We start from the raw sequence: 22891 nt of genomic DNA, 5'->3' as shown, positions 1-22891 counted from the left end.
TAAATGCTGTGTAGGCCAACCGTGCTCTCACTGAAAGATGAAATTAGAAAGCTGGGAAAATCGAGGCTGGTGGGATTGTGGGAGTCCCTGGTCCATCCTGGGGCTTGGCTCCGTCACTGCATCGCTTGGGGCACCTGCGGGTCCTCCGGGGCTGCCATCTGCCCGCTTTGCTGGTGCTCCTCGGGGCACACAGCATTTGCACTATTGTGCTATAGAAGTCCAATAAACATTAGTATTTTCCTACCGAGATTTCAAACAGGATTTTAAAAGAAAATGTAGCTGTCAGCCTGCTTGTGTTGCTGGACTTTACCATTGGATTGCGGCTGATTGCTTACAGGCTCTGCGAGGCTCCTGATGTCGATGTCATGTGGAAAGATGGTTCAGCCAATTCCCAATGTGTAAATAAATAAAAAATAATATAGAAAAAAAAGTCGGCAGGATGTGTCTGTGCTTACTTTTCCTATCTGTTAAAGACTAATTTCAATACCTGCTTTGTTCTTCTTATCTTCTGCATTGTCACATTTTCCGGTGCATCTCCACGTCCTGCGGGGCATCTCCTGAATCTCTCACTGTTCTCCGAGATCCCCCTTAAACCATGCTTCTCTGGTGTTGTGTGGGAAAAGCAAATTGAAAGAATCTGGAATGATGAAGTCACTGAGCTGCCATGGTGCACAGAGGACACGGAGCAGAACCATCTTTTCCTAATCCCGTAACCCGCGTGTACTCCACGCTTTTATTGCTCTTGCTCCCCCTGCATCACAGCCAGGTTCACCAGTGTGGTCTGGCTGCTCTGCACATCTGTGATGCGAAGCCTGGCCGGGCTCACAGCCCTGCCGTTCCCTGGGCTAGCGTGGCGTGGCTGGGGCAGGCTGGTGAAGCTGCTTTTTGGACCGCGCGCTTGTCGAGGGAGAGACGGTGTATTTGTTCAGTGCACACTTTTCTGACAGTGACATACGAGATCAGAGAGCGTGGCTGGTTTTCAAGATTCCTTCTAAGTTGCGAGCTGAGAATTCCTGTTTAGAAACGCTATCCAGCAACTGGAAAAAACAATATTTGCAGTATAAAACATTGCAAACCCCGATGAGGTGGTCCGAGGTTCGGCACTGCTCAGCCAGCTCCGGGATTGATTTTGCTGCACAACGTGTTGCTTTTCAAGAAGGTGCTGTTTATCACAGCCTCCGTTCATTTGAATTAAGCAGGGTCTTTGAGAGCAAGCTATTTCCTTGTTTAATATACACACCAAAACTGCAAAATTACTCCGGAGCTCAAACTTGTGGACTTGAAAACGTATCCAGCAGAGAAAGAAAATTTTCCACATGAGGAATAGTGGCTGCTTGGTTTCTCCCCTCCCTTGATGGGTTTGTGTCTGGGCATGATTTCAGTCCTTCCTTCCTATTTAGCGGACCAAATGTTCAAGTGGGTGTGAAACCTGCAAGCAAGAAAAAAAGCAAGCGGAGAGCAAAATAAGCACGGCACTGCTTCTGTGACGCTGCGTGGTAATGTCTCAGCACGGCTACCTCCAGGAAGGGCTCCTGGTGGCAGCAGTAGGACACGGAGGAGGAGTGGGAGCATTTCCAAAGGTACCTCGGTGGGTTGGTAGGTCAAGACTTTCAGTCTGTGGGAGGAAACAATAGCAGAGGAGAGCAAATGTTCCTGGATATTCCCTGCCCCAAATTATTCCCTTTTGGGTGTATTTGGCCCGAATTTTGCGAAGGGCTCTGGAATCTAGAGGAGGGAGCAGGGACTGTGCTGCTCTTTGGCTAATGGGGCATCTTCGGGGCATACATGAAATACATCTGTTGCAAGGCTGGATGTCCTAACATACGGAAAAACATGTCATTTGGTTGTTTTTGTGTTTGTTTGTTTGTTTGGGCTAACCTTAGAGAAGTGCCTTATAAATAGTCTTTCAAATATTAGCTGCCAATGCGGTAAGAGGGATGAGCCCAGCAGGCTCCAGGTTTCCTCCTCTACCCTTGGGGCTCCTGCAAAACCTCATGGAAGAGCAGGCAGGAGGAGAGCAAGCCTGAATGTTTTATTGCCAGGGACCCAATAGCAGCTTGGGTTTGGGGAATGAGGGACATGAAGGTCCATCCTTGGTCTCCCTGGCTGTGGCTGGTAAATGTCTCTGAAAGGTGCAGGGGAAGGTGCTGCAAGCCAAGGGACGCCCTGGAGGGGTTTCCTGCAGTCCCAGAGCATAATACCCTACCTGTAAGTTTAACGGCTTTCATACTATAGTCGATACGCTTTTTAACTTGCAAGAGGAATTAATTTCACCTAATTTAATGGTCTAGGAGTTGGGCACCCGTTCAAAATTCCCAGCAGAGTTGGTGATTAGGAGCAGGAGGTGCTGGAGGGCGAATGAGCCCGTCTGTCTCCAACACCGATCTCAGATGGGAAGGGTCCCTCCGTGCTTCTCCACGGACTGCGCAGGGATGGAGACGACTGGTTGGCACCTTTGGTTTTGAGATAGCTGAAGTCAGACAAATCGACCTCAAAGGGAAAACAGTCTGCCCTCCCCCAGACTGATGCAGCGGGTGGAATTACATGTCTTTATGGCACCGAGCAAGGAAAAAAAAAAATCCCAGATATTAATGAACACCAGATTTGCCACACGAATGAGCAGAATTTTTGTTGCTTGGTGAGAAGAGGAAGCAACCATGATCTTTTTTTCAGACAAAACCCAAATTTTAACAATGAGGGGGGGGAAAAATGCCATGTGTAGTGCTCAGCTCTTGGGAAACAATTGGAAAAAGAATCTGAGCCACTGGGTTTTTCTAGTTTTTATTTTTTTCTGCTTGTTCTGTTTTTTATCCGGGTTACACAAGTTTCCTGTTTATTGCAAAGCGGGTGGGTGTCTGCATTTCGTACCTGAGCAGTTCTCCAGCCCCATGTGCTCCAGAACAACAGCATCACATTAGTTCTGCATTGCAATTTCTGCAAGCTATTTAAAAGCAGAGTTGAGATATGTGCGAGCAGGAAAGGCCCAGGCACATTTTATTAAAGGCCACCTGGAGCCAGGGCAGACTTATCAATAGCATTCGGTGTGTTCGAGGTTGGGTGTTCTGACTCGTTAATTTATTTAATTTAACCTCACGTTTTGACGCTGGCCTGGAGTAAACACGTTACGAGCATTTTCTCCTTGTACTTCTGCTCAGCGCTGCTGAAAGCTGCTTGGCTGAAGTTTTGTGACCACCCCTGGGAGAGGCGTTGCTGTAGCTGGGTCTCCGATGCCTTTTTGCCTTGCTGGGAAGGCAGCTCGAGGGACCAGTCCCAGCATAGCTTGGGCTCCTGAATCGGACACAACACGCGGGGCAAGGAGCCCGTCCCGGTGTTTGGCAAGGCGGTGCTAGACAGATGAAGCTGCTGTCATTGACCCGGGCCACTGGAAGGTGGAAATAAATGTCTGGACTTCCATTTAAGTATTGTTGATTTTCCTCCCCATGCTGGTGTGTCGGATATGTGGGGCACGTGGCGAGCATCCTGCTGCTCCCCTCGCCTGCTTAGTTCCCGGCTGTCTCGCTGCGCTGCCCGTCGTGTCTGCCGAAATTCAAACCCTTCTCTTTGATTACAGAAACACTTTGAAATTTTGCCCTGTCTGGGGGAGATGCTAAGGTTGACTTGTGTCTGCAGGGGAATGAGGAGGGATTAAGGATTTGTCAGGCAAATGCTTTTGCTTTTGGCTTATTTTTCTTCCTGGGTAAATAAATATCTTACTAGCGTTACCAGCTGGGGATTGCAGAGCAGAAGACTAAAAGCCCAGAAGAAAACATGGATTCTCCTAATCTTTTTATTATGCCATGACAACTTAGAGAATACCTACATTGTGCGTGCAGCATGTGTCCTTAAAGAGCCGTTAAAATCGATTTCGCATCACGGTTAAGCTGTCACTTTGTTTTCTCCTTGATTAAAGCTGTTTGGTCCTGTACTGCTTCCTGGGGGGCGGCGCGTAAAGCTTCGGCTCTGGAGGCAGCGTGGGGCTCGGACACTGCTGGCTGGTGACGCATTGATCCTGGGCTCTCAGCACCGCCACCTTCTTGCTCAGGTGGCCAACCTGCCTTGCCTTTCCATCCCGGTGCTCTCTGGTGCCTTTGCAAATCACTTCTTGCACCTGCCCGCAGTATCAAGTGCGTGACTCCCATCGTTACTGCCATCGGGCGGACCGTGTCCTAGGGGGTTCCCAGCTCCCCACTGAAGTGTTTGGCCTCACAGAGCTCTGCGTTCAGAAGCAGACAGCGTTCACAGGAGGTATTGAGAGCAATTTTGGGGGTATTGTTCAATTCCAGATGCTGGTCCTTGCTGCTGTCGTTGGGCAAGATTAGGACCTTTAAGGAGCTGATGCTAACATGGAAGACTGAGTGATGTTTGTTCTGCTTAAAATACTGTTTCTTCAGTCTAAATTTCTCTCCTCTCATTCTTTTGTCACTAGGAAGCAATTAAGCTAAAATAGGGCTTTGTTTCTGAGGAATTTGACACCTCTGCCTGTTCCTACATCCAGCTTTCAACCTTTGTTCAAGGTAAAATAATTGGTGTGAATAGGAAACAGCCCAAAGGAATAGTAGGTTAAATTTCATCCTAATATAAATCCTTATTTATTTATTTATTTATTTATTTATTTTAAGCCAGTGAAGTTAAATCAGAACTAAACTGGGACTAGTGTTTTATATTTGTGAGACTCATCATTTCTTCATCAAAGTCTGTGTTTTGGAAAATCCTGAGCGCTCAGGATGGGAAACTCCTCTACAATTCTGCTTATTCATTTCTCATTAAACTTCCACATCCATATTATGGGTGTTTTGCTGATACATCAGAATTGCTATGGCTAGTTTCACAACTCCATCAGATACTTTTTATCATACAGTTCATTACGTTTAATGGAGTTCTGTGGGAAGGCAGGAGATGTAAACTCCAGTAGGCTGCTCAATATCTAAATTAGGTGTGACCGTGTAGTTTCCCTGTCTGTTGATACTTCAAGGTTCCCTGTAAGACAGTTCTCATTTTTTGTCTGAGTCTAAATAGTTTTTTTCTTTTTTAACAACTGTTAATTTATCGCATCTGTAATCAAAGGAGTAAATTGGATGGACTAAATTCTACCACAAGATTGATTTTATCCTCTACCAAGAAATCTCCTGCTCTTTACCCATTTCCCAAACACGCGTGTGTTGCTGATTCATAGGTGACAATATTGGTTGTTAACTTAGTGACTATTTTCAGGAGTTTTTGACTTTAATCGGTGTAGGTGGTCCAGAAATTCCTTCTCATCGTCAGATATTCGGTAACTTTACAGACCTCCTTTACTGTGTGTGCCATTGAAAAAAAAAAAAAATAAAGCTTCACGTTAAGTTCAGCAGCTTATCTCCCACTTTTTGGACTGATCTGGTGCACACATGCTCTTGAAGAATAGGTTTGAGTCTTTTTGGAGCAGCTGTGACAGCAGGAGCCCTTCCTTCCTCGACGCCCCCCAAGAAGAGCTGCCGATGAGCGTGGTTCTGGGCAGGTCCCTCAAGCATCAATAAGCGGGAGCAGATTTTTTGAGATTCAGACTTCAACAGATTCCACGGCAGAAATATCTCATGGGACTTATAAAACGAATGCAACAAATACCGTAATTAGTGGTGTTGCTTCTGGCTCTCTGCAAACTCAGACAGATCTTCCAATTCGTTGCTTTGTGAATTCACTGCCGTGGTGTCAATGGGCTGGGTTTGCCCTACCTGTGTTGTATCATCAGGGCCCTGGAGATCACCATCTCGGGGTGTCTCTCGCTTGTGTATAAGCACTTGGCCGCATCTGTCTCTTCCCACCAGGCGTATTTCTTCTTAGCCAGCAAACTTCTTGGGAACATGTGATTGTGGGAGCTATCCCGCCTGGGATCTCTGGTGCTTTGATAACATGAGTGTTAATTAATCCTGCAAACACCATCATTAGCTTTTTGTCTGGCTGTTCCAATCTGTCCCTAGCAATAAGCAGAGCGACTGCTCTGTGCTCCCCAGTTTCTTCTCCCAACCTTTCCTTTCCTTCCCCGAGGGTCAGGTAGGTTTACGACTGACCTGGGTGGCATTTCTTCAGACAGGAGTTTATGGACCCCACACCTTCAATCTTCCTTTTATTTTTTTATTTTTTATTTTCCCCCTATAGTCCTCCCAGTATCTCGGTGCAGCCCTGAAGGGCTCGGTGTGTTCCGAGGAGGCCGGGCACAGATGGCTTCCTCCTCGGGGCCGATCTCCCGGGGCCCGTTGGGTGATGTTGCTGTCCATCTGCTCCATCGCACGCAGCTAAACTGTGGGGAGTTTCCCGTTGGCGAGGACGATGTAGCCCTTTGTCCTTCCCTAAATAACGCTTCTTGGGGGCCACCAGAAAATAAAAACCCACCCAAGGCAGACATCCCCCAACCCAGCATGGGACCTGGCCCTCACGGTCTGCCTTGAGGTCTTCCCGTGTTGAGCCCACCACCATAGTGCCAACACCAGTGCGGAGCTCAGCTGTCTGCACAGTGGCATAATGAGGAATATCCTCTCTAAAACACTGTGCAGTGTTGATTTTACTCCTTCTGATCTTTTGGGTGCATCGTGCAAGTTTTGTCGCTCCCCAGCTGCGTTACTACGAGCGCCGCGCCTGATCAACGTTTCTGCTGCCTCCTGGGGGCCTCCCTTTGGTCGTGGGATGCACCTTTTGATATTCCCCGATTATTTTATGGAAATGAGTCCTCCTGAAATGGACTGCTGCTTTCTCTTGCCATGTTTCCCAGCTGTCTTCCTGGCCGATTTTTATATCCCATTGCCCCTGGGGCTGTTCAAAGGCTTCTTCGGAGTCTGAAATCCCTGCGTGTCCCTGAGCTGAGAAAGCCAGAAGACCGTACCTGGTGGGTCGTTACGATTTACTCTGAATTTTGACGCCTGGTGTGTTTTCTCTCATGCTGGCCTTGTGTGTAACACAAGCCGGAGTGCTCTGGGCCAGCACTGTGTTTTTCTTTTCTTTTCCTTTTTCCTTTGTTTGTGTTATGCTTGATTTGATATTCAGACCTCACTCAGTGCTCTTTGGCTGCTCCTTCTGAATAAGAAAAATTGTTTCAAGAAGATTGTGGCTCTGGGTTTTTCAGGTAAATATGTTGCTTTCCTCATTTTTAAAGTGTGATTTGAACTTTATCAAACAGAAATCTTCTTTATTTATTTTTAAATGGTAGTAAAGGAAAGGCCCGGTAGTCATGTGAATAGTCCAGCTGGCCTTAAAATTATTTGCTTGATAACGATAAGTTTTGTCGCTTTTGAATGTGCAGTGTTTTTATAGAAATAGATTTGTTTTTTAAGAGTTAAAACTATAATAAATTAAAAGTGAGATGTCTAGTGTATGGTGCCTTCTAGCTATCAGAAGTAGCTCAGTTGAAAATCGTATTTTTCACTTTAAGGATACTTCAGTTGTTTCTGGGGGTGGATTGTCCCTGCTAAAACTCAGTTTAACCCCATAGGTTCCCACCTATGTCTGACGGCATCATTTTATCCATTTCCCTGGGATTGTTTCTGACGTTCCTTCACAGCCTTTGCTTGGTTTTTAAAAGTGGATTTGTGGAAGAAATATTTTTGTTCAGTTTCCAAGATAGCTCAGTTATTGTTGGACAGAATGAGATCCTAGATCTCCTAGTCTGGAAAACCTTCAATTATCAGTGACACGTTCACTTTTTTTTTTTTATTTTTTTATTTTTTAGCCTGGACATAACGTTTTACTTAAATGGGCTTTGTTTGCTCGGTTGGTTGACTGGTTGGTCGATTTTTGGTTTGTCTCAGCACAGTGACTTTATAGCAGCTTGCTTTGCAGAGTCATAAAAGTAAGGCAAAGTTAAGCAAGCTTTGGGACTCTTGCTTGGATCCACATGCATCAGTGTGCTGGGCTGGAGATGAGAAGGATGTGACAGAGATGTGGCCGGGAGAGGAGGTGGAAGGGCTGGTGTTATTGCAGGGGTTTGGTTGTTGCTTGTGGTCTGTTGGCTTGTGAAAGCCCTGGCAATAGTATGCTATGTGCCTGGAAGTAATGAAGCAGCAGGGCAGCTGCCTTGCCTTGTCCTTCCTCTTGTGGGTTTATGTCAAGAATGTTTTGAACAACCAGCAGCTTAGGAGCCAAGCTTTCTCGTGCATTCATTTCCCGGGTTCTCTTAATGGTCTCAGTAGGAGGAAGAACTTGGTGAGCAGGACACGAGGTGAACGGGGTAAGGTCAACTGCAGAGGGAGAATATTTCATGTCAGCCGCTGTGCACGAGCTTCTATATGTAACTCGCAGGGCGCTATCCCTCTTTGTTATAAAACTAAATTGTTACAGGAGCAGCGTCTCCGTGCAGAGCAAATGCCACGTCCTGTGGAGCTGTGCTAACCTGGCGTGGGTGCGCCCGGCTTCCTCGCTCCTTCTGCCTGGCACCTTTCAATCAGCGTTCAACCCAAAGCAGTGGTTTTCACCCAGATATGCATTACTCAGGCTGTTGCACATGGTGCATCTATTCCCAAGCCAAAGGGGAAAACAAACAAACAAACAAAAGAAAACACAAAACCAGAAGAGAAGAGGGCAGCCTCCTCCCCAAGCCTGACTCGCCCTACCTGTTCCAGGCAGGGAATCCAGCCCTCTGCACCTCGGCGGCGACTTTCAGCTGATATCACGCCGTGGCACAAAGAGGATCGGCGAGGAAAAGCTCTCCAGCTGAATTCAGAGGCTTCTAATTAAAAAGCTTAATAGGAAGCAAATAAAATGAAATAGAAAATTCAAAGGGTGTTAAAGAAAGCCCGGGGTGAAATTTGAAATGGCTGGCCTTTCCCCCTGCTTTTGTAGGAAAAAAGCTTTCATGTGTGTCCCCGTTTGAAACCCCTGTTTGATTGCAGAGCTGTGGATTTTCCATCGGGCATCTCCTTACCGGGGCTGAAGATACCAACCTTCTCGGTGGAAGGGGATGAGCAGATCTTCCCAGACACTTAGTCCTGAGGTATACAACAAGGATTTTTGTTTTGTTTTGTTTGCTATTGTTGTTTGTTTGTTTGTTTTAAAACTTTTCTTAAAACAGCAGGCAAACAGGCATCTGCATTTCATCCAGAATATTATCCATTTGTTTGAAGAATTTGGTACAGCTTAAAGTCCAAGTTTTCTTTGGATCAGGTCTTTAAGATTTGGTTTGATTTATTTCCAGTGACACTGAAATGCAGCTTCCTTTTTCTTTTTTTTTTTTCCATCTATGCCGACCTGCTAAGTTAAAATAAACTGTAGGTTTTGATGTATTTCTTTATTTATTTTAGTTACCGCAGAGGCAAGAATGCAGAGTGAGAAACTTGGATGAAATTTAGAGAGCAGCCGGATTAGCTAGGACAGGTGCCAGGCGGCTCGGGTGCCCTTGTAGCTTGGGATGTTTGAGTTGTGTTTTTAGGCTAGTTTTTCATGTTCATCTCAGAGTCCTGAGCAAAGTAAGTTTTGTTACGGCCCCTTCTCCGTCCGCACTGCTCGGGCAGGTTTGGCGGGGCCGCGGTGGTGGTGAAATGAGCTGCTGGCACTGCAGTGAACCTAATGCGCTCTTAAGAAAACAGACTGAGAGAGTGATGGCCTTGCTGAGCACGGATATGGTTTTTCTATCAAGCATGTTGCTAAAACGGGCGGGATCAATGTTTTATAGCATTGCAAAAATTTCATCCGTTCTCAGTATTGCTCATTTCTTGCTGGGGCATTTAGGCGTTTCTAAGCCTGGAAGAGGAGGGTTCCCATGTGGTGCGCAGAGACAAGGCAGCCTGGATGCTGCGATTTAAGGAACTTTGCCCAAATTCATGCACAGAATTTGGTTCCCTATGCTGGGAATGTCGCCCATCCCACACTCCCAGCCTTTGCAGCAAAGGCGAACAATCATGAGCCTATACATCGCAGCGAACAAAACGACCCATTTTGTCCCCCGGCTGCCTTGCTGGGCAAATAAATAAGGAACACCCCCCCCCCCCCAGCAATTGCATACTCCTGAGCTGTGGTGTCCTGGCAGCAAGTGGGGCAGATCCTGCACCCTGGGGGGTGCGCGACCCTCCTGCCCGTGGGTCCCCAGGGGATGCTCGTAAGCAGCATGCAGGCAGGTTTGGGGGCATGCTGGCTTAGCGGGTACCCTTGCTCTGTACAAGCTACCTGGGTGCTGGTGGCCACAGCGTGCTGGGCGTGCAGGCTGGGGGTGTGCACATGCGGCAGGGCTGGGTTTGATGGTAGCATCGGGACAGCCCAGCATGGATGTACGTGGATGGACCAGAAAGCTCCCGTGGCGGGCGTTAATTGCTGTGGAGTAAATTACCGTGAGTGTTGCCTTTAACCTAAACACCCAGGTTTGCTGGTTTTGGCAGCTGGAGGTGGAACTAGCTGGGAGCTGCAAGTGGCGGCCGGCGTTGCTGCAGAGATCGCAGGATCTCTGTGCTGCTCGTGACTCGAAGCGTCCAGGTTTGGCTCCGGGCTAGTGCTTTTCCTCTTCCTTTCCTCCTTCAGCCCACATATTGCAATGCAAGGCGTGCAGCAAGCTCAGGGGATGGGTGAGGTGGGATAACATAAACCGTTTTTGTTATAAAAAATGAAATTTTTGATGTTTGGGAACCAGCCTGTGGTTTCCCCTCCTCTGGTTCTGGAGCAGGCAGGGGGCCTCTGATACAAGCTCTTTGAACTAAATTTGAATAATGCTGCGCCAGTGTAAGGGGTGGAGGTGATTCTGGTGGGGGAGTGTGTAGGGGGATATGCTGTGGATATCAATATTTTGCCCTCATTTAGCCTCTTTAATCTATGGATAAAAAAATATTTTGCACGTTAATGAATTCACACAGCAGCTAGGAGAGGAGCAGGAAACAAGGCCTGGTGAACAACTGTACGCAGAAATGTTGCATAATGTAGAATGAATGGGGGGTGATGTAATTCACCCAGGCTAGGAATTACAGCAATTTTGTGCATGTGCAAAAGGGACTTGAAAAGTTAATTGACTTGCTCAAAACCTCAAAATGCAGAGGGGAGTTTGGGGATGTGGCCCCTGAACTTTGTGCTTAAATTTCTGAAACAGATACGGTTGGATGTTCACCAAGCTGAAGTATCCCTGGACACCTGTTAGTTACAGTCCAAATGTAGCCTAGTATAAAGGAGTTAATGGGGATAAAGAAAGGAAATAAATCCAGTGTAGATTAGATGTTGATTTTTTTTTTCTTGCTTTTCTCGGAGGAGTCCATATATTCAGGGAAGGTCCCTTTACAAACAAAAAACATTAAAAAGGTAACTCAGGTGGCAAGCTGTAGGAGAACTGCAAGCTGTAGAACTGACCGTGGCTGCAGCCACTCTATTTCTAGCTATGCTTTATGTGATTCCTCTTTTTGATGTATTTCACCAAGCCGAATTCTGAGATCTCTGTAGTAAGGACCTGTGGGGACAGGGCATTTCGCATCTCCCTGACATACTTCTCAGATATCCCATTATGCCCTGTTTTAGGGCCAACAGAGCGGGGTGGGGAAGGCTTTTTGAGCTGGGGCAGGGTGGGGTTCAAGCTGTCACTCATTTCTCACGGATCAGTGGCTCTTTCAATGTGAGATTTACCCAAAGTCCTTCCCTTCAAGTACAGGGTGCCCAGTACAGTGTTGTGTATACAATACATCCCTGCAGGAGCAGGAATTTGGGTTTGGGGAGGCAAGCTGCCTGCACTCCCTGTTATCCCCTGGCCTTGCCCTGAGACCTGGGCTGAGCCCTGCAGCCGGGAGAGGCAGGGACTGCTGCTCTGAACTCATCGTCACCTTCTGGAGTTTTGGGTGATTCTTCTTTCCTAATTTTAGATTTTGCCATCGTGGCTGGCTTCTCCTGTGTGTCCAAGCAGATGTGGTCCGTGGAGATGCATGCTTGGTTAAATCAGTCCGGGTTCCCTCCGCCCCATCCCTCTTTTTTAGGAGAGCACAGCCCAGGTCTTCTGCAGCTTGGGGTTACCGTGTTAGCAAGGGATATCGCAGACAATTCCTTATGAAAAGAGTTTTTAATATTTTTTCCATATGGAAATTGCCAAAACCTTTTCCTGGAGGAGCAGGTCCCTGTCTGACACAGGTTCAAATCCGCTGCCAGGAGGTGGGCTCCCGTCCCTGCACCACTTCCCAGGGGCGTCTGCGCAGTACCTCGGAGGGACTCCTGCATCTGCAGACTTCAAGATAAAAACAGTTTTAGGGGCAGCACAGGACTCGCGTGGGTTATAGCCATGTTGATTATTAGTGTTGGATTACACCTGTGACACTGTTGGGAAAATAGGTCTTGATAAGTGATTTGCAGAAGAAGTGGAGATTGCCTAATAGCATTTAAGTTACTGTAAAAAATCGTGTTTAATTTTTTATTCTACGCATGAATGCGATGTTTTTACATGTGAATGTTTCTTATTATCAGCTTTCTGATAAGAATTATTTGAATTATCACAAAAGATAGGACAGGACTGAATCTGTAATTTGCCCTGGCTGTATTTTACTGAGGTATGTTGACAGAGAAGATTAAGGAAGAAATTACAGCTTCCTACAGCTTAAGGAAGAAATATTCTTTCTATATATTCTTTCTGCAGGCAACTGATTGATTTTTTTTCAGTGTAATACTTGATGAACCTTGCAACAGCGATAAACACAGTTTGGATCTGTCTCAGAAACACAAACATTTTATAGACACAGGGGTTATTTGTACAAGTCCTTTTTAAGATAATTAATTTATTCTTCCTTCCCAAGACCTGTTCACAAAGGTTGTTGATGGCTACAAAATGGTCTGGCTTTGCTTTAAGGAAAGGCTTGAGAACAGGGTTTGCTCAAACCCCCATAGAGCTATGGCTTCCCCGGGAAGCATTTGATTAGAGATGAAATCAGAGAAATTGCGGTCACTGGCTCGTTCGTTCTGGTCCTGTTTGGGGAACCCAGATGTGACAGGTTTGGGGGAAAGACTGGGATCCTCTGACAAGGGAATTTGTTTCCCAGAGATTTTCCTAGAGGATCATATATACGTATTATATACACATATTACTTACGTAGGCTTGAAACTAGTCTCTGAGTTACAGCCTTACTGTAACATCTTTGACTACTTGGAAGAAATCCGCTAGGTTTTAAGCCTGGAAAATCCTTCAACATGCTGAATGTTTGCCTTTTTCTCATCTGCTCTCCCGATTCCTCACTCGGTCTCTGATGCATGTGCTGCTCCTGCTATTTATCCGCAGCACAGCGGTGCCCCGGAGCCTCAGCCCCAGACCTGCCAAGCCTCCCGCGGTGTTTGGGAGGCTGAGTTTATTTTTTTGCCCGTCTCTCGCTCCCGGTGTGGCCCTGGCAGCCGCGGCGGCTCCGGGAGCCCATATGCCAGGCTCAGCTGCTCGGCAGATCCGTGGTCCTCCCTGTCCTCTGCACGGGCTGGAGGGAGCAGCCACCCATGGCCCTCAGCCCAGTGCATCGTGCGCTTCCTGCTGGCTTTGAAAGGCTTTTAAAATTTTTACATTAAAAAGTCCCTTTGGTAACGTACCAAGGGCGCTGACTGATCGCCCAGCGCGGGGCTGCAAGGGGAGGTTTGTGTTCTTGGTTTGCACGTTGACATCGGTAACCTGTGAAGCCAGACACGTCCTAGGTGGGTCTTTTAGAGAGGGATTCAGCATCTAACTCAGCAGGTACTTTGAGAATCACTTTCCGTCCTTTTCCTGTATAAATCAATCAAAATGTACTCCTTCTAACTGTTCTGCTCTTTATTACTACCCTTCTTTTTGCTCTTATTAGGGCAAGACCAGGGGCTAAGCCGGTGAGGCATAGTGCTGGAGCCTTGGATGTTTGTATGCTAATGGGTTAATATTTAGTCTAAACTTCAGCAAAACTTCTTTACTGTGCAGGTGGCACAGCACTGGCTGCCCAGGGAGGCTGTGGGGTTTCCCTTCTTGGAGATCTCCAGAAGCTGGCGTGGTCCCGCACGGACTGCTCGGCGCGGCCCCGTTTCAGCGGGTTTTGGAGCAGACGGACCCAGGGGTCCCCGCCGTCCATTCCCCTCTGACTTCACCAGCCCTTGTGGTGGCCGAGTGAAGGATGGGGGGGTGATGGGGGACATCCCTGTCTGCTGACTTTCCTGTTTGCTTCTGGCCCACAAGTTTTGTCTAATCCTGCTTCGAACACGTTGGCCTCCCGTGGCAGCAGACTCCGGAGGCACGCTCCCCGCTGTGTCAATAAATAGTTTCTTTTCTGTATCTGAAACGAATCTCCTAGTTTGGAGAGTCCTCAGGTTCTCTTACTGCAGGATTTGGTGGCTGGCAGCTCAGTGCTGGCCTGAAGTGTTGCCTTAATAGAGCCAACATCGTGGCTTCGGGTGCCTATGGATATTTTTTCTAGAAATCTCATAACTTCTTTTGTCTAAAGCATATAAAACAGGCAGATTTTGTATTGTTTTCCTGAATTTAGCCCTAAAACCCTCCTACACTGCACTTTAGGTAATTATGTACTATTTTGGATCTCATCTTAATGCCTTTATTGGATCTAACTCTTAACTCCTTTGCGCTAATCGCTCTCAGTCAAGAGATACAGGGCTGAGAGAAGATGGTTGCTGGGGTATGCTGGGCGTAACAGCCCTGCTGGAGGCCGCAGCACTTGGTGCCTCAAACTAGTACTGCAGGTAAGAGAAAAAGAAATTGCGATTATAAATCTGGGTAACAGGTGGTCTGGGAACTGAAGAGGACAGCATCTGTGCAAGGAGGTTTGTTCTGAATTCAGGCGTAAGGTAAAGCTGCTCTCTCAGCTGATCGCCCTTGACCCCATCATTGTCACCAGTGGAATGGTGGCACCTCTGGAGGGCAATTTATTCCAAGCGAATGTCGCTCCTGGAGAAAAAAAGCTCCTTGGGGTACTGTGTCTCTGTTAATTATCAAGGGAGCCTGGTGCTCAGACTAGACTAGGCCACTGATTCTGAAACAAGAGTATTCAGTGGAGGTGATGTCATAAAAATAATCAAAAAAAATCTAGGAAGCTGTTTGAGCTTCTCCTCACTTTCTATTGTGCTGCTTCATGAGACACTTTCCATTGTTTTCTCTTTTCTCCTCTGGACAGGACAGTTACAAAATTTTGCAGCCACAATCAAAGTTTTATGAACTGCATTTCCACATGGGATTATAAAAATGCTCACGTATTTCAGACTTGAGGTTTCCACTGAGGGTCATTTTTACTTTTAATAAGAATTAGTGGTATACAAAATCGTGGCGTGTCCCTCATTCTTTTAGGACCGCTTGTCCTAGAAGGAATTTCCTAAATATTGGACCAACTGAGTCGATTAGGAGCGGTGTAAGAATGCAACTGCTTCAGGTGCCCATGTTGAGCCCCGTTTTCAAAATGAATAAAACTGTGCATGTTGTCTTGTTGGGTTCATAATTTAATTGAAAAAACAATGATAAAATAGGGAGGTATAGAATTTCCCTTTGCAGATTGTTATGATAAGGCACGGGACATAGAAACGTGAGCATCCGATCTCAAGAGATACATAGGGGCGCCTTTTAGAAACGGTTTTGGAAGGCTTTAAGGAGGATGACTTGCAACGTAAACTAGGCTGACGTTGTTAGACCCCCAAAAGATTAAATGACAGGGGGAAACACAGGCCTGAGGGACTGCGTTATCCCTGCGAGTCTAAACTCTCATCCCGAAATATCCCTTGTAACCACCAAAGAATCCCCCGGAGGATGTAAACTGCCTATTTCATTCAGAGCAAATCTTATAAATAGCAGGGGGATAAATAAACACGCTGTATTGACACAAGGGCATCTTTGTTGAGTCTTTTTCATGCCGAGTGGCAAACTGCCTACGTCGTGCCAGCTTACAGGCGTCCTGGCGGCAGGCAAGTCCGGCTTCCTACAAGCGGCAGCAGCCACGGTGAGCTCGGGGAAGAAAAGACCCAGTGTGGTGCAGGCACGGGGCTTCGGTGTCGCTTCTCGCCGTAGCCCAGCGGGCTCCCTGGCACGCGTCTGGGGCGCGCTGAGTCCGTGCAAGGGGGGCCCGCGCCTCCTGCTCGTCCCTCGGTTTGCTGGGGCTGCCCGAGAGCACAAGGACCTGGGAAGAAAGGCTGGAAAGAAAGGAAAATGTTGCTGCGGAAATCCCGAGGTGATACGGGGCTGGCGTGTGTCTGCCAAAGCCTTTCTCCTTGAGGGGCCTGATTTCTTTAGGAGGATTCTTAGTGAAAGGGTTTGGTACTCAGTATTAAAGTAGATGTCAGAGGCTGGACCTGGTCATGGCTTAGTAAGACCTTTCCCAATCCTGTCAGTTAATTACCTTTAATGAGAGTTTTCTTTCAATGTTGTACTTGGTCTCTGGGTTTGCGCTGCATCTTGTTTAATACAGAGTGTAGCAAATTTAAAACGCAATCCTTTACATGGAGTTTCTTTCACGAGTTGAACACCCAGTGAGTGCTTCCACTGATTTCTTGTCTTTAAAGCAGTGGCTTTCCATCATATTTTATTTTAGCATGATCCCCATGAATTTTCCAATGGAGGTGTGAATTTTCTGGAGTGACTGTAAGCCTTGACATAAACTTGCTTTTCTTTCACAGCCCGTTGATCCCTCAGAGCTCCCTGACCTGCAGGTTGAAAGCTTTAACTTCAATCAGGCCAAAATTCCACCAAAAAACTAAAACCATCTGAGGTAGCCTAAGTGGATATTTGAAGTTTTACAGGGGGCTGTTGGGTTGCAGAGCATCTGAGGTATTTTTAGCAATATTATCCCTTTTAATGTAAGCAAGGAACAGAGAGTTTGAATCAAGTTTTAGTTGCTTTTTATGCACATTTTTCTGCCACCGCAGAACTGTGTACTTTTGAGTAGCTTTTGCCAGCATTGTGTCAATTGTGTTCTACCTGCTTTGACTTCAAAATCTAGCTTTGTCTGTCGATACTATTGCAGTTTATTTATAGCACAAAGTACTTTATACGAGCTCAGACTTTGGCTGATGTCTACAAGACAACGGCTGTGTTCAGAAACGGGTCTCCCACATTTTCCTCCAGCCTTAGTTTTTCTTTCCATGTCATCCTGCTGTGCATGGTATGCTTAGAAAGGGGCTGGACCCTGTCTGCTGAGCGTTTAAATCTAATTTAACGGGAGACTTCATGAAAATGGCACATTTGTCAGATATTAGGACTCACCAGTAGATTTTGATTTGCCAACTTTGGCACCTGAAGTAAGCTTTACTGGTATTTACCCCCCTGAGCTCCATGGAGCAGTAGGCCCCCAGGAGATGGCATAGTAGGTTGTGGTTCATCTCCACTGGTTTGTCCCTGATGTTAAGGTCTGTGAGCACCCTCAAGGCCTGGTGAAGCCAAAGGAAGCGGCATGCTCCTAAACATCTGGACGTCAGGATGTGCGCCTCTATTGCTGGGTGGGTTTTGTGGCATGCTCACAAGCTTTTTAAAGTCAGACGGGTGCCAGAAGGACAGAATTTGGCTCAAACACTCCTTTTTTTTTTTTTTTTCTTTTATTTCTTCTTCTTCTTCTTCTTCTTCTTCTTCTTCTTCTTCTTCTTCTTCTTCTTCTTCTTCTTCTTCTTCTTCTTCTTCTTCTTCTTCTTCTTCTTCTTCTTCTTCTTCTTCTTCTTCTTCTTCTTCTTCTTCTTCTTCTTCTTCTTCTTCTTCTTCTTCTTCTTCTTCTTCTTCTTCTTCTTCTTCTTCTTCTTCTTCTTCTTCTTCTTCTTCTTCTTCTTCTTCTTCTTCTTCTTCTTCTTCTTCTTCTTCTTCTTCTTCTTCTTCTTCTTCTTCTTCTTCTTCTTCTTCTTCTTCTTCTTCTTCTTCTTCTTCTTCTTCTTCTTCTTCTTCTTCTTCTTCTTCTTCTTCTTCTTCTTCTTCTTCTTCTTCTTCTTCTTCTTCTTCTTCTTCTTCTTCTTCTTCTTCTTCTTCTTCTTCTTCTTCTTCTTCTTCTTCTTCTTCTTCTTCTTCTTCTTCTTCTTCTTCTTCTTCTTCTTCTTCTTCTTCTTCTTCTTCTTCTTCTTCTTCTTCTTCTTCTTCTTCTTCTTCTTCTTCTTCTTCTTCTTCTTCTTCTTCTTCTTCTTCTTCTTCTTCTTCTTATTATTATTATTATTATTATTATTATTATTATTATTATTATTATTATTATTATTATTATTATTTCCACCATTATACAGAATCTGGTAAAGGAAGAATAAAACTCTCTCTTACTGACTTAGGGGACTAATTGTGGTTTGGGCTTGCTGAGATCCTCTGCATTCAGTGCTCCTGTAAATAACATCTCAACTCAGAGCCGCGCTTGTGCCTTCCCCTTCCATAGGACACACTTTCTGTGATGGCACGTTCATTTCTGCTGTTACCAATTTTGGCACCACAAAGACAGGATTCAGGTTTTAGATGGAGATACATCAAAGGATTCTTATCTCATACAAATGGTCTTATTAATACAAATGTGTGCAAAAGAAAAAAAATAACAAAAAAATTGATTCTTACACGATCTCGTGGAATGATACACTCGGTTTGGGGAAGCACAGGACCTTTAATCCCTCCCCAGTCTTTCCCCTCACCTCACCCCTGCCTCCCCATGCTCTTTTTGTACCTGGTCTGGACATAAGGATGTTATTACCTTTTCAGTGTAGGAATTTGCTACGCAATGTGGATTCTAGAGAATTCCAAATCTTGTAGTAAAAGACTAATCTTTAAAAAAAAAAAAAAAAAAAGGTAAAATCAGTTATATTGAAAGCTTTAGGAGTTGTTGCAGGGATTTGTCTTTGCTCGGGTTTTTATCCAACATGTCCAGTGCTTATCCCATTGAGAGGGCTCTGAATTCTGAAGGAGGATTTTTGGTGGAAAATGTATACTTTTTGGCAGTGAAAATCTAAAAAGTTTGGATTACAAAAATTTGGATATAAATTCCTTGAAGTTCGCCCAGGGCCTCTTTGCCTTTAAATCTCATAAGCCTTGCAATAAAGGGAACAAGGCTTCCCTGAACCCTTTGGTGTCCAAACCCGCTTTCTCTGCTGAGCCTGGAAATGTCCCTGTGTTGTTGGTCCCAGGCAGGTTCATTCCCTGGTACAAAGCGGTCTGCAAAAAAGTGCAAGCGATCAGTTGTGGTGTGGCTGTAGATGAGGGAGGCAGGGGAGCTTCTGCAGCTGTAAGCTCTGATGCAATTTAACTTTTCCTAGGCAATCCCAAAATCGCTTTCCATCCTTGTGTTGCATCATAGGATATGTGCTAGACCATTAAAAGTTAATGCAGAAAAATTTAGGATTCTTGCTTAACCCACTCCAAACCCTAACCAAGACACCAAGCTAACTCAAAAACCTAGAAAATTATTATTAATGGTATCTCCTTTTAAAATCTAGCGTGTAGCTGTAACTTTTGCATTAAGACAAAATTGTGAGGAAATACTATTTTCGACTCCCGATAGAAAGGACTCAGATTATATCACTGAGTGCAAATCAGTTGTCTGATTGAAAAATCCCATATTCATGTAAAATTTCCAGATTTTCTGACTTCTGGATTTTAAAAATCTTTGCATTCTAGGACAGCAGCACGCTCAGACTGCGGGAATGTGCCTCTGGTAAAACTTTCTCTATTTTGTTATCCGGGTTGTATTAGATAATGGTAAATTCACTGTCCCAGTGACAAGCAATATGCTTCTATTGCATTGCATTTAACACAGAATAAGAATAAATAAAGGAAAATAAAATAAAGTGCTCCATTATTTATTTAGAAGGCAGGGCATTTCAAGCCTTCACAATACATGCTTTCTTGGAGCTGTGGCTGTACAATCTTCCTTCAGAGAGCTGGAAGCTGCAGTTCCCGGGTTTCTTTGTCCACAAACCGTTGCAGGGAATCTTTTACCTTGCCTGATCAATTGATCAGATTCTCCAAGTGCATAAAAATATCAAACGCCTTAAATTAGATGAAAGAAGCCCAATTTCAGTTTCTCACTTTCTAAATGGCAGGGGTCATCCTTGGTAATTTAAAGAAGAAAATTGATGTTAGAATGGGCAAAGATTTTGTCTTCCTTAACAACATTTCATACTAGAGAAGAGCGGAAAGGAGATTGGATCAGGCAAGACTCGATGCTTATCTGTGAAACAGATACTCTAATGAGAGTCTTGCAATATTTCTTTTCACCTGCATGCTGGTTTCTTCGGTGTGAAAAAAGCAATGTAGCCTCAGAGCGTGTTGTTGGCTGAGTGGAAGGCACCATGTCTGCAGGCTTTTGACACAAGCCAAAAATGAAACCAATGCAGCAAGGAGACAGAAACCCTTGTGAATGCATGAATTATCTCCGTTTCTGCCCTCCCAGCGTTCTTCACTGCTCATCAGCAAATAATTACGCATCTCTATTACTTGTTTTTCCAGGTAGCTCGAGGTGAAGCTTGATAAATCAATAATTAAAATGTGAAGGTCCTGGCCTCTTACAGATAAATAGTAAAAACCCCAAATGACATCATGCAAGCCACCTGTCATTGCCTGGCATCCGACTTGGCCTCAAAATTCTGGTATTGGACTATTTAGCCTTGAGCAACATTTTCTCCAAGTCAGATAGGATGGTGGTAAGCTTGGGGCAGGAGGAGAGAAGCTTGCATGTCCTCTTTGCAGAGTGGGCAAATACAGCGTGGAAGATATTAGGGGAATTGGTTAATAAATACTAAAAGGAGAGGGAACGTATGGAATTGAGAGGTGAAGCCAGTGTTTTGTATGCCTTGTTTTCCAGCTGGAGAGCTGCAGAAGCCCCTGAGCACAGAGCACTGCTCTTCTTTCATGTCAGTTTGAACGGTCAGGAAATTCTGCAGGTTTCCCATTTTTGGGGTTTCTCATAGTCCTGCTGTGCAGAGCATGCTCAGGATCCATTTGTGTGGATCCGCGCAAAGGGAGAGAAAGAAGAACACATCTTCCTCGGCAGAACCTGGCATATCTATGGGTTCCTGGGGGTGCTGGTGGGAGATATTTTGCTTTGGTCAATGGATATCAGGGAAAATGAGGACACCTGGTGCCAAAAAAATCTGAGTGTGATCTCTCCGTTTTTATCATGATGCGTACAGCATACTAAGAGTGAACTTGAAGATGTGTCCTATATGTGACCTTATAATCCAGCAAGCACTTTGAGCAGCTGTGGAAATATTTGTGTGGCTCTGGCTTTCATCGGGACACCATGGGTAAAAGCTAGAGCTCTGGCAAATAGCACAACACATTTTTTTAGCTATGAGTGAAATTCAAAGAAAGATCTCTTGAACCTTTGTTTCCTCTCTAAGAAGACAATTTGCAGTGCTACAAAGGCCGGTGTTTCTTTGTAGTTAAACACAGAACTTTCCATTCAAAGTTTTATGCCGCTTTCCATAGCCTCCACCACTAAATCTCTCCAGAAAGTGGTAGGTACTTAGTGTTTCCTATGTAGGATCTTGATGAAGAGATAATGTTTAGTTGTTGAAGGCTACCTATAAATAACTAACACTGTAGCGTGCCTGCTCTATCTTTTTTTTTCCCCTTGTGTTTTTAAGTCATGTCTCCCAGATGGCCTGAACCCATCCCTTTGAAGGAGCAGATTAGAAGAAGCAGAAGGATGGATATATGCGTATATGTGCGTGTATGTGTATTATAATGTGAATCAGTACAAGGGAGATTTCCTCAGATCAGCCTGTGAAATCGAGTTTGACCTTGCGACAGCAAATGAGGGCGAGAGAGGTAGCGTTGGGGTGCTGGGAAGGGCCTTGCAAATAGCGACGAGCAGCTCTGGTTTGGTGCTACAAAGAGGGAGGCGGAGGAAGGTGAGATGCTCCAAGGGGCAGGCCAGCAGCCGAGTATTGAATGACGAGATTGCATTCGTCAAGGACAAAAGCTGACCGTGGCTGTCAGGATCAAGCTCATCAGACGTGACCGCGTGAGCGTGCAGGGAAGGCTGTGCCTTCGGCGGGTTACGCGGAGCAAATGAGCGAGGTTTCATCCCGGTTGGACGGGGACCGGGAAGGATCTGTGGGTCTGTGTTGGGGTGACAGCTGTCGGTCACGGCGTGGGGCATGGTGGCGCTTGTGGGGACGTGAGAACGCGCAACACGACGCGGGGAGGACTGGGGATGCTGCAGGAAGGTTTCCGTGTCCAGGAGCAGCGTTCTGGCCTTGCAGGCAGCAGGCTGGAGAGGCTGCCGTCTGTAATCTGCCGTCCTGCCTGGTGCCTTGAGAGGTCTGCGTGCAGAGCTGATCTCATCCCTTTTAATCAAATTACGCATGAAGCTAAGGAGCTGTAACTTCCAGGGCTTTTTTGGTTTTGTTTGACTGCACATCTGAGACTAGATAATTATTTTATGTTGGTTGAGAATTAGCCGTGAATGGCTCTTTCACGTTATATCATGCTTTCTGGATGTACACAGGCACAAAAAGGTGGGATGAGATTTGTGATGCAATTGTAAATACATAAAGTTACAAGTTTAGGCCAAGCTTATCACTTAGGCTCTCTCAATAGCCCCTTGGGAAAAAAAAATAGGCAGCTCTTAAGAAGCGTTCTGGCTCCTCCTGAAGTATGGAGTATAAATGGGCAACTGGCTCAAACTGGGCAGCTGGCCTGCAGGCACCCAGGTCAAATGGAAAGGGTCTTGCCCATCGACACGTGGAGCGACTCCGCATTGCACAGCGCCATCCAGGGCAGACGCCTCCAAGCCTGATCTGCATGATCCTGCCCTGCTGCAGCAGCATTTGTCCTGAGATGGTTGCAGAGCCTGTGGTGGTGAAGGGAAAGCTCTGCGGTGCATCCGTTCTCCCTTAATGCTGGCTGCACTCATGGGATCACTGCAAATAGTTTTTGGGTGATTCAGAGAATTTGTGAGCTCTGCCTGGCTCATCTGCTGCCTGGGCGGCTGCAGGCCAGTAGCTTCCTTGCCCTATCAGCTCCATTCTTGTCCAGAAAATGGAAAAGTTGGTAGCAGAAAGTGTAGACATTTATTCCAGAAAGTAT

The 22891-nt window shown here is 45.8% G+C and overlaps 1 protein-coding gene across 19 annotated transcripts in view; it reads left to right on the top strand.

The window, feature by feature from the left end:
• The window catches only part of HIVEP3 (HIVEP zinc finger 3), a 292513-nt gene that overhangs the window by 95220 nt on the left and 174402 nt on the right, over nucleotides 1-22891 (top strand). The window contains exon 3 of one of the 19 annotated variants that reach the window (XM_066982756.1): nucleotides 8856-8956. The exons of the other annotated variants lie outside the window; for them this stretch is intronic. The gene's annotated coding sequence lies outside the window, so the exon portion shown is untranslated. The remainder of the gene's footprint in view (nucleotides 1-8855; nucleotides 8957-22891) is intronic. 19 annotated transcript variants of the gene reach the window in all.

The sequence above is a fragment of the Anser cygnoides genome, chromosome 24, assembly GCF_040182565.1.
Source record: "Anser cygnoides isolate HZ-2024a breed goose chromosome 24, Taihu_goose_T2T_genome, whole genome shotgun sequence".
Taxonomy (NCBI): domain Eukaryota; kingdom Metazoa; phylum Chordata; class Aves; order Anseriformes; family Anatidae; genus Anser; species Anser cygnoides.
Note: the sequence above shows the minus strand (reverse complement) of the source record. Positions and strands in the feature narration are given on the sequence as shown.